This window comes from Pseudorasbora parva, chromosome 10 (genome assembly GCF_024679245.1).
Source record: "Pseudorasbora parva isolate DD20220531a chromosome 10, ASM2467924v1, whole genome shotgun sequence".
NCBI lineage: Eukaryota > Metazoa > Chordata > Actinopteri > Cypriniformes > Gobionidae > Pseudorasbora > Pseudorasbora parva.
The window spans coordinates 47,480,766-47,495,192 of record NC_090181.1 but is presented as its reverse complement, the minus strand read 5'-3'; the positions used below and the strand labels follow the sequence as shown (position 1 = coordinate 47,495,192).

Genomic DNA, 14,427 nt, shown 5'->3' with positions numbered 1-14,427 from the left:
GTGGGTCAGTTTAAGGGTAGAGTTAGGGTCAGGTGTGGTGGTGTGGGTCAGTTTAAGGGTAGAGTTAGGGTCAGGTGTGGTGGTGTGGGTCAGTTTAAGGGTAGAGTTAGGGACATGTGTGGTGGTGTGGGTCAGTTTAAGGGTAGAGTTAGGGACAGGTGAGGTGGTGTGGGTCAGTTTAAGGGTAGAGTTAGGGACAGGTGTGGTGGTGTGGGTCAGTTTAAGGGTAGAGTTAGGGTCAGGTGTGGTGGTGTGGGTCAGTTTAAGGGTAGAGTTAGGGTCAGGTGTGGTGGTGTGGGTCAGTTTAAGGGTAGAGTTAGGGTCAGGTGTGGTGGTGTGGGTCAGTTTAAGGGTAGAGTTAGGGTCAGGTGTGGTGGTGTGGGTCAGTTTAAGGGTAGAGTTAGGGACAGGTGTGGTGGTGTGGGTCAGTTTAAGGGTAGAGTTAGGGTCAGGTGTGGCGGTGTGGGTCAGTTTAAGGGTAGAGTTAGGGTCAGGTGTGGTGGTGTGGGTCAGTTTAAGGGTAGAGTTAGGGTCAGGTGTGGTGGTGTGGGTCAGTTTAAGGGTAGAGTTAGGGACATGTGTGGTGGTGTGGGTCAGTTTAAGGGTAGAGTTAGGGACATGTGTGGTGGTGTGGGTCAGTTTAAGGGTAGAGTTAGGGACAGGTGAGGTGGTGTGGGTCAGTTTAAGGGTAGAGTTAGGGACAGGTGTGTGTGTGTGAGTTTAAGGGTAGGGTTAGGGACAGGTGTGTGTGTGAGTTTAAGGGTAGAGTTAGGGACAGGTGTGTGTGTGTGAGTTTAAGGGTAGGGTTAGGGACAGGTTTGTGTGTGTGAGTTTAAGGGTAGAGTTAGGGACAGGTGTGTGTGTGTGAGTTTAAGGGTAGGGTTAGGGACAGGTGTGTGTGTGAGTTTAAGGGTAGAGTTAAGGACGTGTTTGTGTGTGAGTTTAAGGTTAGGGACAGGTGTGTGTGGTTAGGGACATATGTGTGTGTGTGTGTGTGTGTGTGTGTGTGTGTGTGTGTGTGTGTGTGTGTGTGTGTGTGTGTGTGTGTGTGTGTGTGTGTGTGTGTGTGTGTGTGTGTGAGAGAGAGTTTAAGGGTAGAGTTAGGGACAGGTGTGTGTGTGAGTTTAAGGGTAGAGTTAGGGACATGTGTGTTTGTGTGTGTGTGTGTGTGTGTGTGTGTGTGTGTGTGTGTGTGTGTGTGTGTGTGTGTGTGTGTGTGTGTGTGTGTGTGTGTGTGTGTGTGTGTGTGTGTGTGTGTCTGTGTGTTTGAGTTTAAGGGTAGAGTTAGGGACATGTGTGTGTGAGTTTAAGGGTAGAGTTAGGGACGTGTGTGTGTGTGTGTGTGTGTGTGTGTGTGTGTGTGTGAGTTTAAGGGTAGAGTTAGGGACAGGTGTGTGTGGTTAGGGACAGGTGTGTGTGTGTGTGTGTGTGTGTGTGTGTGTGTGTGTGTGTGTGTGTGTGTGTGTGTGTGTGTGTGTGTGTGTGTGTGTGTGTGTGTGTGTGTGTGTGTGTGTGTGTGTGTGTGAGTTTAAGGGTAGAGTTAGGTGTAAGGGAAGTGCTATAAAGTGTGTCCCTTTATTTTGCGGTGTCTTTGTTACATATTTAAGTACTGAGCTGTATTAATGAACTGCATGTACATACACTCTAAAAAATTCTGAGTAAAAATCAAACCCACTGTTGGGTCAAATATGGACTAACCCAGCAGTTGGGTTGTTTTAAGCAAATATTTAACCCAACCGCAGGATTAAAACAACCCAATTGCTGGGTTAGTCCATAGTTGACCCAACATTGGGTTAAAACAACCCAGCATTTTTTAGAGTGTACTATAGGATTAGTGTTAGTTGCATGGAATTACACTGTAAAGTAACGTTTTACCAAAAAGGGTTACTGTTTATTAAGTAACTCTTTATTTTACAGCATCATTGTTACATAAATAACTTACCATAGTAATAACTATAAATTATGCATAATTACATGCAACTAACTCTCAAACCCTAACCCTATAGTAAGCACATGTATTTATTTAATCAGTGCCTAAATTAAAATTACCGTGTAACAACGACACCTTAAATAAAGTGTAACTCTTTATGTCGTTCCAGTGTAATTACACAATTATTTATTTTAGACTTAAGGTGGTTTAAGGTTAATTACATAAATTAAGGTTAAAAACATAAAATAAAATACACTTTATTTTAAGGTGTCATTGTTACAGTGTAATTATGCATAATTTACTGTTATTACTATGGTAAATACATGCAATAAGGACACAAATAAAGTCTTACCCAGTTTATTTTACCGTGCTATTGTTGCATAAGCTTTTTTCCCCCACACTCTATAAAATGTTGGGTTGTTTTAACCCAATGTTGGGTCAAATATGGACTAACCCAGCCATCGGGTTGTTTTAACCCAGTGATTGGATTGTTTTAACTCTGCGGTTGGGTTAAATATTTGCTTAAGACAACCCATTCGCTGGGTTAAAACAACCCAATTGCTGGGTTAGTCCATATTTGACCCAACATTGGGTTGTTTTTTACCAATAATTTTTTAGAGTGTAATAATACATAATTACATGCAACTAACCCTCAAGCAAACCCTAACCATACAGTAGTTACGAAATATTACTCAGTACTTAAACGTTTTCCAGTGTAATTGAACCGAGAGCATTGATTTATTATAGGCTAATTATGCTTAATTTACTGTATATTACTATAGTGAGTTCATGTGACCTGCAACCTAAGAAATAAAGCGTTATTAAAAACACATATCATAGCTTTTGTTGAAGCTGCTGTTTCAAAAATAAATTCTCGCATTGGATCCGTTTTTACTCAAATGCATGAATCGTACTCAGACGTGTCTCAAGATACTGTCATTTATTTAGTCAAAATAAATTGATAAAGCAATACAAGAAAAAAATGCAAAGATCCCTTTGGTGTGCAAAGCTGTTGGATCTAAATCCAGTCTGGTGGGACGCTTGAGTGTTTAACATTATAAACATGCCTGTCTGCTCCAGCTCCGAGGGATACTTTACATGTAAATATTCACACAGGCCATGAATTATTGAGAGTTGTAAAGAAGTAAAATGTCTCTGCGTTTGAGCTCAAGAAGGGACAGGAAGAGAGCGAATTATCCAAAGGAAAAGGTAATTGGGCTATGAAGAAATAAAAGCGGCCAAAAAAGGAAGAAATCTTGAACACACACACACGCACGCACACACGCACACACACACACACACACACACACACACACACACACACACAATGCCCCTACACCTACCCATCACAGGAAACATTTTTACATTTAGTATGATTTTAAAGCCATTTGAAATGAATGTCCTCAAAAAACATGTTTATGTTGTAATACCAGTGTAATACGCATGTATTTATACAATTTTGTGTCCTCATAAACCACATAAACAGGCACACTTGTGCATAAGGCATGTCTATAGGTGTGTGTGTGTGTGTGTGTGTGTGTGTACTGGCCTATATGTGAATCTACACAGAGAAAAGTCACACGTCAAAACTTGTCAAAGTTTCCTGGTGAAGTGAGTTTGGTGAGTTCGGGCTGTTCTGGTCTTTGTTGTCTTCTGGCCTGTGGCTGAACACTTGACAGTCTGTCAGGAGCTGACGGGATCCGAGCTCAAACAGGCTCATTTCTGCGGCGGATTCGCCTCGCCACGCGTTATTATCAAACGAGTAATTCTCTGAACGCAACGGCACTGGAGCTAATGGAAGACAGCGGTGCAGATCTGTGATCCTGTGTGTGTGTGTGTGTGTGTGCATGTTTTTGTGACATATGAGGACACAAATGTGTATAATGCCATGGGTATGACACAGGTATTACAGGAGAGGGTGAAATATGAGGACATTACCCATGGCCCCACTTTACAAAAGGCTTATAAATCACACAGGAGGAGTTTTTATGAGAAAGTAAAAATGCAGAATGTGTGTGTGTGTGTGTGTGTGTGTGTGTGTGTGTGTGTGTGTGTGTGTGTGTGTGTGTGTGTGTGTGTGTGTGTGTGTGTGTGTGTGTGTGTGTGTGTGTGTGTGTGTGTGTGTGTGTGTGTGTGTGTGTGTTTGTACAGTATAAAAACCATTATGCCTATGTAATGTCCCCATATGTCACAAAAACAACTGTGTGTGTGTTTGTGTGTGTGATGCATAAGGGTTAGGTAGAATGCATGCTTCTTTCACCCATTACTCTGCATAAATGTGCATACCTAATAAAACATCAGTTGAATAAAAGATTCATTCTGTAAATCTCTGTTGATCTCAGCATTGATAATGAAGAAATGCACGACTTTAATGAAATATCCCTGAGCAAATTCCTAATCCCCATACCATTACTGAGCAATTGTGAATTACTGTACTATAATCGTGCACACACACACACACACACACACACACACACACACACACACACACACACACACACACACACACACACACACACACACACACACACACACACGCGCGCGCACACACACACACACACACACACACACACACACACACACACACACACGCGCGCGCACACACACACACACACACACACACACACACACGCGCGCGCACACACACACACACACACACACACACACACACACACACACACACACGCGCGCGCACACACACACACACACATGTTGGTCTATGTGGTTTACAGGGACATTCCATAGGCGTAATGGTTTTTATACCGTACAAACCGTTTTCTATCCCCCTACACTGCCCCTAAACCTACCCAACACACACACACACACACACACACACACACACACACACACACACACACACACACACACACACACACACACACACACACACACACACACACACACACACACACACACACACACACACACACACACACACACACACACACACACACACACACACACACACGCACACACTGCCCCTAAACCTACCCATCACAGGAAACATTCTGCATTTTTACTTTCTCAAAGAAACATCATTTAGTATGTTTTTAAGGCCATTTGAATTATGAGGACATTTGATATGTCCTCATAAACCACATTTATAGTGTAATACCAGTGTAATACCCATGTAGTTATACAAATTTGTGTCCTCATAAACCACATAAACAGGCTCACACACACACACACACACACACACACACACACACACACACACACACACACACACACACACACACACACACACACACACACAATTCACAAGTGGTCCCAATGTCTCAGAGGACTTTTAATATGTATGAGCGACATCAAAGAGGAATATCCTGACATGTGGCTCCTCCAGATGATCAAGCTTATTATCACAGATATGCAAATGTTTTCCATCGCCGTGTTTGTGGAAGCGCGGCAGAACACGGCTAAAAAACAGCCACGATGATATCTGGTGACCACTGCTTTTCCTCTGAAGATACTTCTGTTAGTCCTTCTGTCTTTTGTTTGTGATGAGAACCTGCAAATAAATAAAGAAAACCGAGTGTTCAAGATACTGCTTTCTTTTTTTTATACCGTATTCTTTCATTACATTTTTATGGGTCAAGTGAATAAAACCTCCTGATGCGAGCGGCGCGTTAACGTGACAGAAGCACACAGAGCTGAATTCAGTTCTACGAGGAGTGTGTGTTTTATGATTTATGAACATAATTCGTTTTCTAAATGCGTGGCTCTGTGAAGATGTTTACATGTATACCATTTTAACAGTTTATTATGAGCATTATAGATGAAATATGATCTATAGTGTAACTGGAGGAGCCTTTTAATAAATGCATGTGGTTTATTGATTTCTTGCTGTATCAGACACATACGGACCTGACCAATGATCTTTTGTTGTGTCGTTTCTTTGGAGGACATTTTACTATAATATTATTAATAATGATCATTCCACTTTAAGACCTCTGTGAGTTCACTCACCATTTTCCATTCTAGGTGCGGCCTAATATTATATTACAAACCACTAATATACTCTAAAGCATTTTTGTTGGTTTAACTTAAAACAGGTAACACTTTATTTTAAGGTTCAGTTATTAACTATTAACGAGTGTCTTATGATCATGCATATTACTATGATATTGTCTGTTTATGAGCACTTATAAAGCTCATATTAATGCCTTATTCTGCATGAGTTTATTCTACATCCCTTAATCCGACCCAATACCTAAACTTAAACGCTACAAAAACTACCTTACTAACTATTAATAAGCAGTAAATTAGGAGTTTATTGAGGCAGAAGGCGGAGTTAATAGTGAATATGTGTTCCCTATACTAAAGTGATACCCAAAAAGTAAGTAACCCGGTTGCCTTAAAATTTTGAGTTTATTGAAGTTAAAAATTTGAGTTGATACAATGAAGGAAATTTGTTTAATAAATAGAAACTCAAAATATTATTGTATCTGAACCACATAAAACAAATCTGATAAATCATGAAAATAGCACAATTTGGCTGCGTCATCATCAATAAAACACACAATTACCCAATATGCTTATACAATCTTTAAATAATATTTTAATAAAGGATGTCGAATCTCAAATCGGTAAAAACCTTAAAATTTTGAGTTCATTGGAATTAAAAATTTGAGTTAATACAATGAACATTATTTGAGATTCCTCAACAACCTTTATTAAAATATTATTAAAATATTTTGTATGCATATTGGGTAATTGTGTGTTTTATTGGTGATGACGCAGCCAAATTGTGCTATTTTCATGATTTATCACATTTTTTATGTGGTTCAGATACAATAATATTTTGAGTTTCTATTTATTAAACAAATTTCCTTCATTGTATCAACTCAAAATTTTTAATTTCAATAAACTCAAAATTTTAAGGCAACCGGGTTACTTACTTTTTTAAGTTAAACCAACAACATTTTTTACAGTGTATATATATATATATATATATATATATATATATATATATATATATATATATATATGTTCATAAATACATTTTCAGAAACTTAAACCTCTATAACATTTAACTTTTTCAACAATAATCTGCGGCGGGTCTTGAAATGAGAGCACATTTAAGTCAAGAACATGTGTTGATGACGTGGACGTCTGTCCTCTATGGACCGATGTGTACCTTTTTGTTAATTGACACACAATGATTAATATTTGTGACCCTGGACCATAAAACCAGTCATGTGGTTGAGATACAATAATATTTTGAGTTTCTATTCATTAAACCAATTTCTTTCATTGTATCGACAAATTTTTTTTATTTCAATAAACTCCAAATTTTAAGGCAACCAGGTTACTTATTTTTATAATTCTTTTTCACAGCGCAGATTTGTGCAATCTTGGAAACAAGCACAAATCCAGGCCTAAATATCCCGTCCTCCCTGGGACTGTAAACAGGCATCTTTCGCTGGGACATTGGGTTGATTGGGCGCGAATAAAACAAGCGCGAATCCGTCAAGCCGCGCCGATCTTTGGGCTAATGGAGTCGCTGTCAGCGGTCCGGCTGAACTGATGGAACCATCCTTTTGTTCCTTGATGCAGTCAGCGTTACTTCACCCAATCTTGTATTCTCCTTTAATAGTCAGTGGTAGTTAATTATTAAAGGTATGTATTTGAATTATAAATATACTAGTTATACAGAAGTAGGCAAAGCAGGCATAGCGCCCGAGGCTAAATCCCTCCATTAGCCATTATTTTCCAGTCTCCTGCCTCCATTTCCCTGCCTCCGAGTTTTATGTCATCTCCAAAAACAGCCAGGCATTGCTTTGTACTTGCCATCTCCTCCCCAGTATGACCAGAAAAAACCCCTCCCTCCGCACATATGGCTGCTGTTGCCTTGAAGTGGGATGTCATACCTGTCTTACATTTAATGAATCGCTTTCTTCAGCGTGTCCCAGAATTCCAGACACTCTCCTCGGAAAGCCGATGGCTCGGTGTCAGAAATAATCAGGCGTAGATGGCATTACCGTACATCATTAGGCGTGTCAGGAACGGCGCCGCACTCAGGCCGCATGTGGCCCTGCAGACGGATCCAAAACAAAGAACTTTTGCACGCTCTTCTATTTTTTCCCCCTCTCCCCGGTCCGACTCCCTCTCCTCCGCTCGACCATCCTCTCTTCCACCTCTGGATTTATGAATAAAATACGACACGCTCAGAATAAGAAGATGGCACTGCAGTAACTGTCAAATGCAGAGATGAAATAATAAATTCAGGTGCCTTTTTCTGCTCTGTTGAAGGAAACTTTGTTCTCTTTCCGAAGCCGGCTTTTTCTTTTCTTCCCCCCCTTCGGTTGCCGCTCACTCGTTTTCAAATATTTTCACCCCATTTCTGCAAGTTTTCTCTCAAGCGGTTCACATTCTCCGCTTCACTGTTAAAGGTTTCATGCCGTGATTGATGACAGCGGAAGTAAAAGCAGTGCGATACTGTTTGTAACCTCCGTCAGAACATTCATCCGCTTTATGTCTTTAAACGCAATAAAACCGTCGGTGAATAAGGCATTAATGTTGATTGGAGACTCGGGTTCAAACTGGGTCAGCGATGCCACTCCTTATTCAATGTATACAGCATTTGCCCTGAAAGAAACACATTTTTCTTAGGTAATTAGGATTACATATTTGACACTTTATTCTCTCATTCTGGTGTTGGTGGGAATCAAAGCTATGACCTTCACTCTCAGAAAGGTACAGTGCTGTCACTGGGCCGGTACAATAAGGTACAAAAAAGGTGCATCTTTGCACCTTACTCACCCCTAACATCTTAAAAAGTACATATCAGTACTTTAAGAGTGCATATTAGTACCTTGGTAACACTTTAACTATTAACGAGTGTCTTATGATCATGCATATTACAAGATATTGTCTGTTTATGAGCACTTATAAAGCTCATATTAATGCCTTATTCTGCATGAGCTTATTCTACATCCCTTAATCCGACCCAATACCTAAACTTAACCGCTACAAAAACTACCTTACTAACTATTAATAAGCAGTAAATTAGGAGTTTATTGAGGCAGAAGGCGGAGTTAATAGTGAATATGTGTTCCTCATACTAAAGTGGTACCAGTACCGTTTCGGTTTTGTACTTTAGCTGCCCCAGTGACAGCACTGTACCTTTTTTTCTGACAGTGTAAGAGAATGCAGACCAAATTATCACTCCTACACTTTATACCTTCATCTGAAATAAATCAAGAACAGAACGAGGTGCGATCCTTCTCATCACACTTTCAGAAGTAGACACAACATTGACAGCACTGACAAAAGGAAGAAAACATTCACATTTATACCATAGACTGTAAAAAAAAGATGGATGATGCACCTTTACTGTCTTCCATTGTAGAAAAGCCAATGTCCCATTGTGGCGTTGACATGTTGTGCTGATTCGTGTGTGAGCAGTGATGAGCGTGGAGAACTCGTTCGTTTCTTCATTTATTTATTTATCTAGCACCTTACAGACTACCACTGTAGCTCCAGAGTGCTGTACATCGCAGTTAAAAAGAAACCAACAAAACAACAAGACAAATACAAAACATCCATGTACTGATGTACTAAAACGCCAGAGTATAGAAACGATTTTAAGCGGTCCTTAAAAACATTATGATTAATGGAAGATCTAACATCCAACGGCAGGCTATTCCATAATCTCGGACCGGCGACAGAGAAAGCACGATCACCTTTCATTTTAAGACGTGCTTGAGGAACAGTTAATGCCTGGTTCAGACTACAAGATATGTTTGTCTGTTACGATAGTTACTGTGTCAGATTACATGATTTCTACTCCTAAAATCTTGTCGTGTCCTGAACTAGAAACATGTCTGACTACACGTTGCTACTCGACCAATCATCGCTTGTTGTCACGACGTGCGTGATGTCATCAACTTTCAGGAACAAGAGCGTAAGCAAACGATGTCTGAAGCGGCGTGATTTGGCTGTTTAATGTTTAGAAAAGCTCAAAAATAAAACCCAACAAAAGACATGTTCCTGGCTTGCTGGAAGAGGACATTATGGGCTGTCAATGCTCCAAAGAGAACTTGAGGTAAAATATTGTTCTTTTTATATTAAATATCTAGTTATTACCCAGTAGTAAAAGCTTGCCACCACAACATATTTGTAAAACATCTTTTAAGCTTACATTCCAGTAACGTAACTCACCGGGTTCCTGAAGGGCTTCGGCTATCGTTCGCCAGCATTTTTCTTATTTGGTTGTGTTAGTCCGTCGATGACACACCGTACAGGCAGGAGTACTGCTGCCACAACTCCACGAACCTTTTCTCCATTTTATAATTCCACCTAAAGTTAGCCGCTCCGTCATCTCTCTTGCGTTTCGCCGTGTTTGAAAGCTGTGTACGAAAACTGTCTGTGCTCCGGTTGGTCAGCATCACACGTGACGGAACCCGTCGTGAAGGACCGGAAAAAAAATTAAACATGCTAGTCTTTCTGTCATGACGTCGTGAACTATCGCAGACGCGGATTCGGTCGTCGTATACTATGACACACTCTACGAGATGAAACAATCGATTCTTGCGTCCCGACGTCCATTAACGTTTACGAATTCCTGACGTCAAACAGATGTTGCCAAATTCGGGCTATTATCGTGTAGACTGAACCAGGCATAAAAGAAACTGTTTGCTGATCTTAGCCTTATACCTGCACTATACGGCTTAATAAGCTCAACTAAATATTCAGGCGCCGTTCCATGCAACTCCGTTTAGCACAGCATTGGGCCCTATTTTACTGATCTGAGCGCATGGCACAGGTGCATTTAAGGCACGTCCAAATCCACTTTTGCTAGTTTAGTAATGGAAAAAAAAACAGTCAAAAAAGGTTCTCCCTCGTCTCCTAATGAGTCTCGGGCTGTTCCCGACTAAGGATTTACACACTCGAATCAGAATTGTCGAATATTTCTATGGTCGACTGATAGTCGAATCATCTAGGCCAGGGGTTTTCAAACTTTATGATGCCAAGGACCCCCAAATATGATGACCCTTTATGAGGGACCCGCTTAAATCCATCTATATGTTTTTTATGTGTGAAGAAACCCTTTAAACTGTTAGATAAATAGTAAGTGTGACATTTTAAATAGAATATTGGGTAACACTTTATTTTAAGGTTCAGTTATTAACTATTAACTAGTTGCTTATGATCATGCATATTACTAGTCTGTTTATGAGCACTCATAAAGCTCATATTAATGCCTTATTCTGCATGAGCTTATTCTACATCCCTTAATCCGACCCAATACCTAAACTTAAACGCTACAAAAACTACCTTACTAACTATTAATAAGCAGTAAATTAGGAGTTTATTGAGGCAAATGTTGTAGTTAATAGTGAATATGTGACGAACTGACAGACGAACTGACAGACGAACTGACAGACGAACTGACAGACGAACTGACAGACGAACTGACAGACGAACTGACAGATGAACTGACAGACGAACTGACAGACGAACTGACGGATGAACTGACAGACGAACTGACAGACGAACTGACAGATGAACTGACAGATGAACTGACAGACGAACTGACAGACGAACTGACGGATGAACTGACAGACGAACTGACAGACGAACTGACAGACGAACTGACAGACGAACTGACGGATGAACTGACAGACGAACTGACAGACGAACTGACAGATGAACTGACAGATGAACTGACGGATGAACTGACAGACGAACTGACAGACGAACTGACGGATGAACTGACAGACGAACTGACAGACGAACTGACAGACGAACTGACGGATGAACTGACAGACGAACTGACAGACGAACTGACAGACGAACTGACAGACGAACTGACGGATGAACTGACGGATGAACTGACAGATGAACTGACAGATGAACTGACAGATGAACTGACAGACGAACTGACAGACGAACTGACAGATGAACTGACGGATGAACTGACGGATGAACTGACGGATGAACTGACGGATGAACTGACAGATGAACTGACAGACGAACTGACAGACGAACTGACGGATGAACTGACAGACGAACTGACAGACGAACTGACAGACGAACTGACGGATGAACTGACAGACGAACTGACAGACGAACTGACAGATGAACTGACAGATGAACTGACGGATGAACTGACAGACGAACTGACAGACGAACTGACAGACGAACTGACAGTCGAACTGACGGATGAACTGACAGACGAACTGACAGACGAACTGACAGACGAACTGACGGATGAACTGACAGACGAACTGACAGACGAACTGACGGATGAACTGACAGACGAACTGACAGACGAACTGACAGACGAACTGACAGACGAACTGACGGATGAACTGACGGATGAACTGACAGATGAACTGACAGATGAACTGACAGATGAACTGACAGACGAACTGACAGACGAACTGACAGATGAACTGACGGATGAACTGACGGACGAACTGACGGATGAACTGACGGATGAACTGACAGACGAACTGACAGACGAACTGACAGATGAGCTGACAGACGAACTGACAGACGAACTGACAGACGAACTGACAGACGAACTGACAGACGAACTGACAGACGAACTGACGGATGAACTGACAGATGAACTGACAGATGAACTGACAGATGAACTGACAGACGAACTGACGGATGAACTGACGGATGAACTGACGGATGAACTGACGGATGAACTGACAGACGAACTGACAGACGAACTGACAGACGAACTGACGGATGAACTGACGGATGAACTGACAGACGAACTGACAGACGAACTGACGGACGAACTGACGGACGAACTGACGGATGAACTGACAGACGAACTTACAGACGAACTGACCGACGAACTGACGGATGAACTGACAGACGAACTGACAGACGAACTGACAGACGAACTGACAGACGAACTGACAGACGAACTGACAGATGAACTGACAGATGAACTGACAGACGAACTGACAGACGAACTGACAGATGAACTGACAGATGAACTGACAGATGAACTGACAGATAAACTGACAAACGAACTGACAGATGAACTGACAGATGAACTGACAGATGAACTGACAGACGAACTGACAGATGAACTGACAGACGAACTGACAGACGAACTGACAGACGAACTGACAGATGAACTGACAGATGAACTGACAGATGAACTGACAGACGAACTGACAGATGTACTGACAGACGAACTGACAGACGAACTGACAGACGAACTGACAGATGAACTGACAGATGAACTGACAGATGAACTGACAGATGAACTGACAGACGAACTGACAGACGAACTGACAATGGCTTTCTTATTTAGGTTTAAATAAAAGGTAATGTGGTGGATAAACATTCGTAAAATGTTTTCTCATAACATGTTAAAGCCGCGATTGAAATACAGAACATCACACAAATATATAAAAGAACATTTTGATAAATAAACCTAAAAAAATACCTGTCTAGCAAGGAAAAGAACACTTTGAGTGCGTTAACATGACCGTTCTTAAAGGGTTAGTTCACCCAAACATTAAATTATTTCATTAATTACTCACCCTCATGTCGTTGGACACCTGTAAGACCTTCGTTCATCTTCAGAACACAAATTAAGATATTTTTGTTGAAAGCTGAGAAAGGCTTCAAAAAGGCCTCCATTGGCATTCAGTACATTCCCACTGACCCACTCACAAGACCCATAAAGGCCCTAAAGACGACATTACAAAGTCCATCTCACTACAGTGGCTGTACAATAATTTTACAATACGACGAAAATAGTTATTGTGCGCACAAAAATCAAAATAACAACTTTATCCACTAAGTTATTGACGTGAACTCGACGCATGCGCGAGAATATGATGCAACTCCACCGTTCAATACATGACCCGGAAGAGAAGGAGCGCCGCTATCGCATGAGTTCACATCAGAAACCAACACGGAAGAAAATTTCTTGGCGGATAGTCATTATTTAGATTTTTTTTGTGCACAAAAACTATTCTCGTCGCTTTGTAAAATTATTGTACAGCCACTGTAGTGAGATGGGCTTTGTGTCGATGTGTTTAGGGCCTTTATGGGTCTTGTGAGTGGGAATGGACTGAATCCCAATGGAGGCCTATCTGAAGCCTTTCTCAGCCTTTCTCAGCTTTCAACAAAAATATCTTCATTTGTGTTCTGAAGATGAACGAAGTCTTACAGGTGTCCAGCGACATGTGGGAGAGTAATTAATGAAATAATTTTCATTTTTGGGTGAACTAACCCTTTAAGCCGATTGAGCCTAAAGCAGGTCTCACACCGGAATGAAGCTCAGCGCCGTCTCAGGATCTCACACACACATTATATACACACGAGCTCCATTCTGAATCGACTTCTGACTGAAGAGCTCATGATGAGTGTATCTTGTAGCACAGGGAAAAATCAGTACATTGACGATTTGAGGGAAATATAATATAAATTTAAAATAAAACCTTGAAATGGCGCTCTGTGGCACGGCAGGATTTTAAACAACTTCCTGAGTCGCCGCGGACAGGCACCGAATG

General features: G+C 41.1%; 1 long non-coding RNA gene across 1 annotated transcript; it reads left to right on the top strand.

Moving 5' to 3' along the window:
- The first annotated feature begins 375 nt into the window (after positions 1 to 375).
- LOC137091659 (uncharacterized) lies at positions 376 to 4,089 on the top strand. The gene is made up of 2 exons (XR_010908115.1): positions 376 to 2,367; positions 2,501 to 4,089. It is a non-coding gene; the product is annotated as an uncharacterized lncRNA (long non-coding RNA).
- Positions 4,090 to 14,427: the final 10,338 nt, after the last annotated feature.